Source organism: Panthera onca, chromosome B3, assembly GCF_046562875.1.
Source record: "Panthera onca isolate mPanOnc1 chromosome B3, mPanOnc1 haplotype 2, whole genome shotgun sequence".
Lineage (NCBI taxonomy): Eukaryota > Metazoa > Chordata > Mammalia > Carnivora > Felidae > Panthera > Panthera onca.
Genome location: NC_138344.1, coordinates 44918398 through 44924397, shown reverse-complemented (window position 1 = coordinate 44924397; position 6000 = coordinate 44918398).

Here is a 6000-nt window from a genome sequence, read left to right as displayed (position 1 = left end):
AGATCATAAATAGATAAGACCACTGATAGGTAGACAAAAGCTCAGCATGATCTTGCTAGAAGCCAAATAGGGGAAGCCCCAAACCCAAAGGTCATGAATTAGTCTGATTTTAAATTTTTACATTGTTTAATTATAGGAGTCCAATCGTTAAATTTAGTCAACCAGAAAAAGCCCTGAAGGATCAAAGTACATTGCTGTAGTGGCATTGAACAACCTCTAGGAATATACTTTTTCCCCATCTGCTGCTTAGGTAGCCTGTGCTGTCAGCAGAAACCCCAAGATGGCATTCTTGCCTTATTTTTCTAAATGACTCCTTTGGTTTAAAAAAAAAAAAAAACTGTCTGAAATCCTCACAAGGTTGGGTGGCTAGCTTTGGCGGAAGGGGTGGAGAGGGGAAACATGACATTCTTTCTATTATTTAATCATCAGTGTTGAGTGGGTCGAAAAGGCAGTTGCCTACTGGATATGATTTCAGGTATACCATAGAAAAAGCCCCTTGTTCACAATGATTTCTGCCTGCTGGTCAGCAGTAGCCCAGTAAGTCATTATCAGAAACAGATAAGAAAACTGGGGGTGTTAATTATCTAGCAGGGACCCGAAGGGAAAGGACGTAGAAAAGATAAACTTTGGCTGAACCAGAAATTGAGGGGAAATCATCATTGGTAACCTCTTAATTTGATTTTATAGGATAGAGCCTCTGTTCACCTATTATTTAATATTCCTAACAATCCTGCATGAGGCAGCAATATCACCATTCCCAGATTCCATACAAAATGCAGTTCGGGAGATGCTCTGAATTGTCTAACACTGTGCAGAATAATCCCAGAACAGTTAGGTCACTGGGATGATGCTGGAGAGAGTCACAATGGGAGTCATGTGGCCCTTCCCTCTCGGGCAGCTCCTTCCCATTGATATTTAAACATACTCCAACCTTTGCCATCCTTTGCTCTGCTGTGAAATCCAATGTGTATGCTTGAGTCTAGGTTCTCTTGACCTCTAAGCAGAAACTGACACTATTGATCATTCTCTTCTTCTTAAAACACTTTTCCCCCTTAAAGCTGAGATACTTCCCGGTTTTCCTCCTAGCTTCTGGCTCTCCCATTTCAAGTCTCCTATGCAGGCTTATTTGTCTCTACCCAGTCACCATAGACAAGCTCCTCCTGGTCTCTCCTAGTTCTTCTGTCCTTTCCCCTTACCTCACTCCATACATTTCCACTGTGGTAACTGCTAGTGACTTTCCAATTTAAATCTCCAGCCGTGACCTCTCCTGTGAGCCCCAAACCTACTCAGCACCTTTACGTGGCTATCTCAAAGACATCTCGAATTCAGCATGTTCTGTCCCACACTCAAACTGGGTCCTCTCATATTTCCTAATTAGGTGATTTATGCCAGCGTCTGAAAATGCTGGCTAAGCCAGAAACCTTCAATTGGTCCTTGGCCCTTTTCTCTTTCTTCCCCCCTACAGCCATCCATCACCATATCTTCTCGGTTTTATCTAAATGTGCCCACTTTCCATCTTTGCCCCTGCAGCTATACTAAACCTAAGCCACCACCACCTCTTGTCCACACTTCCCACCCTTCTCCCTACACACTCTGGTTTCTTATTAATCTCCACAACGAAATCAGGGTAATTTTTTCAGAACATGAATCTGGTCATCATTTGTTTCAAAATATGTCAGTGACTCTCAATTGCCCTTGTGATGAGGACCAAAATCGTTAGCATGTTTTACAGGGTGTGGTTTGGGCCTTGCTACCTTTCTAGCTTCATCTTACACCTTCAGCCCCTGTCCCCAACCTAAACTTGTCCTATGTACTTTAACTGTATTGTTTCTTGCTCCAAGGCCCCCACCCATATCGTTTCATCTAGCAGATCTCAGATCAAGGGTTATCTTCTCAGGCAAGGCTCCCTTAACCCCTTCCTCTCTCCCAAGTAAAGTACCTTTGACATTACCCACCTTCAAAGAATGGTTACCAGCCTTCAATGTGCTCATCTCAGTTTGTCACTATGCATTCCTTGACATGATTATTTGATTAAAGTATACCTTTCCTATTACAGTCTAGGCTTGGTTTGGCTCGCCATTTTAATACTAACTACAAGCATAGGGCCTGACATATAATAAGTGCTCAGTAAATATTTGTTAAGAGACGGAATACTGAGAAAGGAATAGCAAGATCAACATCTATTTCACTATTTCACCTGGTTCCAGTCACACTATAGATTTTCATGGAGAGCTAATATTATCCATATCACACTTCAGGGGTCTTAAAGAAGAATGTCCAATTTGGTTACTTTTTAATGTCATCAAACAAGTCCCATAGTTGTTTTTAACTTAAGAAGCAAGGTGATACAACCTTAAAAATAAACATCTGCTTACTGAAACTCCTCTCTCTCCTAAATAGACATCCAGATATATTCCACAAGTTACCAAGTTGGGTTTTTGTCATCGGGAAAAGGAAAGCATTCCACAGATAGAAGGCCTTGTTGGAGAAGATGGATGTCCTTGCTCAAACCACAGGAGAGCGGACTCAATCCCAGTTGCTAAGAAATGAAAATTTCCCTAGTACAATGTGACTACTGGAAAGTGAGCCGAGAAGAAAGAAACCAGCGGAAGGAGGAACTGCAGTAGGAAAACAGCCATGTTATGTGGGGCTGAGAGTATCTGAGAGCCATCTACCTCAGAAAAGGACAATGGTCAACACAAAAATGTGATAATGATATAAACATACTAGACCAACATAAAACACTCTATAGATTTTCCTTAGGGCTAATGTGAGAGAAAGCTTTCAAAATTAAAAAAGCTACACTCGGGAAGCACACGCTTCATGCTAAATCTAGTAACTGCTAAACCCAGTTCTTGCAGTTAAGAAATGATAGGATTCCTCTGAAAACAAATTTGTAGATAAGGAAATGTGACATTTCAGTGGGCCGCAGTTTTTATTACAAGTTTACACATTGTGGGTTTTCTCCAAAAGCACCTTATGGTTATGTTGATATACACACTGGCTTTCTGGAAACATTTAATTTATTCAAGTTGCTTGTTAGTAGCCAGATGTTTTAAAGATTTTACCACTGTGGTTGAATTCAACAACAAATCGGTGGGTTATTTCCTAAACCAATTTGTTTGGGTAGAAATTTAATAGATCTCTTTTAAAGCCCTGAAGTATATAGCAAAATTAATATCTAACTATAAACATAGAAACTCATGATGGATAATTTATCTTTTGCATTTACTTGTCATGTTTATTCATCAAAATCCATGCATAACTAAGAAAACTAAATAAATATTACTTTTCTTTTTTAAAAATTAAAGAGCTCTAACTTCTGATTCTAAGACAAGTTAAATACAAACTCTAAGAGATGTATTTTTAAAGGTAGGGTTTTTTCTTCTTCAGTCTAATTTAGGATCTCTGGGATAAACAAGATGTTTTACATATGCTGCTAGGAATAATTGATAGTTCAAGCTTCTGTGTGTTATACTTGTTAAAATATTTGCATTCAAAAGCAAAGTCAGAATTGTAGCTCAAGGCTATATGTATATCTTTCCTAAGGAACATAAGACATAAATAGCATTTTGAATTGTAATTGTTTTGAAATTATAAATTTAAAGATACAGACATGCAATTTTTTTTTTTTTTTTAAAGATGATACTGTCTTCTTCATTCAAGCTTTTGCAGTGAATGTATGTATGTGTCACACACCGGCAGGGATTGCATATAAGAATAAGGTTGAGTGCCTGTCCTTAAGAAGCTCGGAGTCTAGTGAGGGCATACTGACTATAATCTGCTAATTGCAGTGTAGTGTAATAGGTACTGCAATTGTGGTAAGTACTGGGATTTTGGGAACAAGCTGGAAGAGTTGTGTCCTGGCTATTAGTGATACTCACTGAGATCCTGGGGCTTCTTCCTGACACATGCTAGGATTGCATTTCTTCACTTCTTTAAAGTTAGGCATGGCTTACTTACTTTGGCTAATGAAATATGAGTGGAAGCAATACAAGTCACATCTAGGTGGAAAGGCTTTTTCCTTCATCATGACTAGCAGTAAGTATTCCAGACGGTAGAGGATCCACTGGGCTGGAACCCCAAGGGAGGATGATATGGAGCAGAGCCCCCAGTCAATGTGCAATAGACATACAGTGTGCATCAGAAATAAACCTTTATTTGTTTAAGCCACTGAGATTTGGAGGATGTTTGTTATTGCAGCACAAGCTAACCCCTACTGACTACGATATGCTTTACTCCAGACTTGGAGAACTAGAAGTTTCTCAGTGTGCACAAGGCTAAGCTGAGAGCCAAAGAATGAGTAAGAGCTGTCCAGGTAAAGAATTGAAGGGAACAGTGTTCTAGAGGTAAAAGTACATGCAAAGCCTGGGAGCAGGATGAGAATTCAGCATGTTTGGGGAAGAGTTTTTTTTCTTATTTTTCAAAATACAATAGAGTAGAACAGTCCAACAGAGCTATGGAGACTATGCCGAGTAGAGGTAATACTAATTACTTATCAAGGATATTATTCCAAAGGATTTCTAACTGGTTTATGTGGGCTCTTAGACACAGAATGGAGAAATAAAGAACCAAATTACTGTAAGCCAAAATAATGGAACTTGTCCTTTATGGAAAATTCACCAGCAAAGGTCTCCTCTTTCCAGAAGGGGTATTTTTTAATTTAAATTTTTAAAATTTAAATTCTAGTTAGTTAATATACATGGTAAATTGACTTCAGGTGTAGAATTTAGTGATTCATCACTTAGAGATAACACCCAGTGCTCATTACAACAAGTGCCCTCCTTAATGCGGATTACCCATATAACCCATCCCCTGCCAACCTCCCTCCATCAACCCTCCGTTTGTTCTCTATAGTTAAGAGTCTCTTATGGTTTATTTCCCTCTCTCTTTTTTTCCCTTTCCCTATGTTCATCTGTTTTGCTTCTTAAATTCCACGTATGAATGAAATCATATGGTATTTACCTTTTTCTGACTGACTTATTTCGCTTAGCATAATACACTCTAGCTCTATCCACGTTGTTGCAAATGGCAAGATTTCATTCTTTTTGATGGCTGAGTAGTATTCCATTGTGTGTGTGTGTGTGTGTGTGTGTGTGTGTGTATGTGTGTGTGGTGTGTGTGTGTGTGCATGTACACACACCACATCTTCTTTATCCATTCATCAGTCAATGGACATTTGGGATCTTTTCATGATTTGGCTATTGTTGATAATGCTGCTGTAAACATTGGGGTGTGTGTGCCCCTTTGAATCAGTATTTTTGTGTCCCTTGAGTAAATACCCACTAGAGCAATTGCTAGGTCATAGGGTAATTCTATTTTTTTTTTTAATGTTTCTTTTTATTTTTGAGAGAGAGAGAGAAAGAGAGAGAGAGAATGAGCGGAGGAGGAGCAGAGAGAGAGGAAGACACAGAATCAGAAGCAGGTCCCGAGCTGTCAGCAAAGAAGCCTGACGTGGGGCTCGAGCTCACGAACTGTGAGATCATGACCTGAGCCAAAATTGGACACTCAACCGACTGATCCACCCAGGCGCCCCTCTATTTTTAACTATTTGAGGAAACTCCATTCTGTTTTTCAGAGTGGCTGTACCATTAGAGTGCAGCATTCCCACCAACAGTGTAAGAGAGTTCCCCTTTCTCCATATCCTTGCCCACATCTGCTGTTTCCTGTGTTGTTAATTTTAGCCATTCTGACAGGTGTGAGGTGGTATCTCATTGTGGTTTTGATTTGATTTCCCTGATGGTAAGTAATGTTGAGCATCTTCTCATGTATTTGTTAGGCATCTGTATGTCTTTGGAAAAATCTCTGTTTACGTCAGAAGGGATATTTATATTCCTTATATTCTTGCCTCACTTTGCAGTTACTTCTTTGCATACAGACTCAAATGAATTTTTTTGCTTTATTAAAGTCAGTTATGCCTGTGTCCATGCATATCTACCATACTGTAAGCTCCTTGAAGGCAAGGTCCATATCATTTTTATTTTTATTGTACTGTATTTT